This window comes from Hyposmocoma kahamanoa, unplaced genomic scaffold (assembly GCF_003589595.1).
Source record: "Hyposmocoma kahamanoa isolate Upper Pololo Valley unplaced genomic scaffold, ASM358959v1 215, whole genome shotgun sequence".
In the NCBI taxonomy this organism is placed as follows: Eukaryota; Metazoa; Arthropoda; class Insecta; order Lepidoptera; family Cosmopterigidae; genus Hyposmocoma; species Hyposmocoma kahamanoa.
Window position 1 is genome coordinate 820,647 of NW_020653736.1, and position 2,890 is coordinate 823,536.

The following is a 2,890-nucleotide window of genomic DNA, read 5'->3' on the forward strand; positions in this document are numbered from 1 at the left end:
AGAAATCTCTTAAAGCGATAAGACCGCCCATTGTACCACCGCTTATTTTTAATTTAATTATATTGTATTTGTATCCTTTTTTGGTGTACAATAAAGAATTTTTGTATTGTATTGTATTTTTTATGTCTATCTGACAATTATTTTAGTATCCTCTGTCCAGTATATCTTTTTTTTTTTTCATGGCTACCGAGTACATTTTGAAGAGTTATAACAAGCATTGTATTGAATGCAAGATGTGTCTCCGTTTTTGTCAAAATTTCATTATGAAGTCAAATTGTGGCTAGGTTTTGTAAGTGTTATTATAAAACTATTTGTTTTCGAATGCGGGATATCAGACGGAGGTATTACCCATTCTATATACATCACTCGAAGTTTAGGTAAATATATTTTCCTTATTTCAATCACCCTACGGAACCCATTCTGCGAATAAAGTTAAATTTATTACCAATCTGGTACGTAGTACTGAGTACTTACATAATAACTCTTTATATGTATATACAGGGCGACCGTTAACGATCTGCTAAATTTTCAAAGGTAAAGTGTCTAATATTTCATAGGTAAGCAAATTACTTTTGAAATATTTAAGCCGACTCACCGGAGGGAAGCGGGAAAAACTACTTTTGGTTTAGGTATTTTCTATTAAAAAACGATCTTAAAAAATATACGATATACTTTGTTTCAATCCATTTTAAACAAACAAGTCACTGACCCGAACATAGACTGTTTAGTGATGGCCAACTGTAATACCAACTACAAATCGATTAATTAATTGAATGAATCGATTTAATTAATTGAGTCATATCAGCTGTTTTCCTTACATAAAAATAGTGGAAATACATAACCTATAAAAGTATATGTTTAAAATTTCCGATATCTTAATTTTAAATCCTCCTTCAAATCCTTACACTTATATCGTTCGATTGTTATTGAAATTTTCGATTTACTAATCAATTACAAAAACTTTAATTGAATGGACCGAATGTTTTTTTTTTTCGGACAGTGCTATGCAACAACAGACAAGTCATAGAAGTATAAATGAAAAATAACCTCACTTTTGGATTACCATTTATCAATTACGGTTTTACGATGCTATTCAAGTGAATATTGTTGGAAAATGTGACGAGATATCAAGTCGAAATCTTCGAAATATACGTGAAAGTGTCACTTATTCGATTTATTGAGTGATTGCTTTAGAATTTTAACCGAACAGGTTTGGTTACTTTTTGTTTAAAACGATTTGGAACAAACTATACACCTAAGGATATTGTCTAAACCTTAGAATAATAACGCATAAAATGATAGTTTCATATCAAACGAACTGTCGCAAGTGAGGCAAAAATTAAATTCATGTAGGCTAGTTTTAGTAGTAGGTTAATTTTCGGTTTTAGTGAATATTTATATAAAAATACAAGTTGAAACGCGTTACTTCCTTGTGGAATGTGATGTTAGTATCTATTTTATGTTTGTCTGACGTATTTTTACACTCATTTACCGCACATTTCGTCATTTTTATCTAAAATTCTGGAGCTGTTCGCGGTGTAAGTTGACCTTGAGCACTGACGGCCCGCCCGCTCGTGTAGGCCCTTTGGGAGCGCTTCAATTTGCCTCACTTAGCGTGTGCGGGCTAGGTTTCTATGCGTTATTATTCTAAGGTCTAAATAATGTGATAATGTCTGAGGATTTACTTTATCCGGTCATATAAAATCCTGAAAACATGCTTAAATAAAAGTTTAAAAACGAATTATTCAAGAATAAAGTAACTAACTTTGTAGATAATTTTTATATGGAGATATTTATTTTTAAGTACTACAGAAAATCTGCTAAATTTTGGTTTTCAACTGAACCCTATTAGTTATTAAATTCACATTTATCCTAAAATTTGCAAACTGCTCAGAGGTTTAACGACACGCTGTGCTGGCCACTGCCCCATCAGTCACCAAATTTGCTCCACCTGTTCTTATTATCTTAATACCTCGCCTTAACGCAAAAACTCCGCTGGTGGGTTGACCGCGCGCCCTTCCCTCGAACCCCCTTATTCCGCGATCGTATCTAAGGTCGCTCACACGCATTAGTTACCTCAGATTTTTATTATAACTGAATGGTACTTGAACTTACAACACACACTCCAAAGATTTTCAAGTCATTTTATTAGCTGAATCCATAGTAGCAAAGTCTTCACAACGTAACATAGATAAATTCAAAAAGAAATTCGTATATATATATCCTGTCCTGTGAGTTTGTTAATATTTCACAAATGATCCTGTATATGTCGCAGCCGTATTGTATAAAGCGCCGTATTATATAACGGCTAGCCGCTTTGCAAAACGGCACTGTTTTCTAATATGGCGTCCTCGTGTTCAGCCGAACTATGATCATGATACGTTTCATGAAGCGGCGGCCATCATTTAGCCGTATTATTCACGCGGAATATGACACCCTGACTATGAATCACCATTTTTATTGTTATGATAATGCAGCGCTATTGGCGGCTATATTTGGAACATGTATCTCAAAGCAGCGAAACAATGACACATTTTTTAGCCGCTTTGGGAAACGCCACATGCTATTACAATGCAGCATACTTTTTTAAAGGAATTGCAATCCCGCTGACCACGAGGTAGCCGTATTACAAATTGGCGCCGTTTTGCAAAGCGGCTAGTCGATTATGTTATACGGCGCTTTATACAATACGGCTGCGACATATACATACATAGATTTTATGTTCTCATTAATTTCTTTCATGATCTTAATAAGATTTGTTATATATTTTGTCATGCTATTTATACGGTAATATTATAATAAAAATGTCGTCCTGTACATGTAATCAGTAAATATCGCACGCCTTTTGAGGTTATCCAATAGATATAATACAACTATGCAAACGATTTAT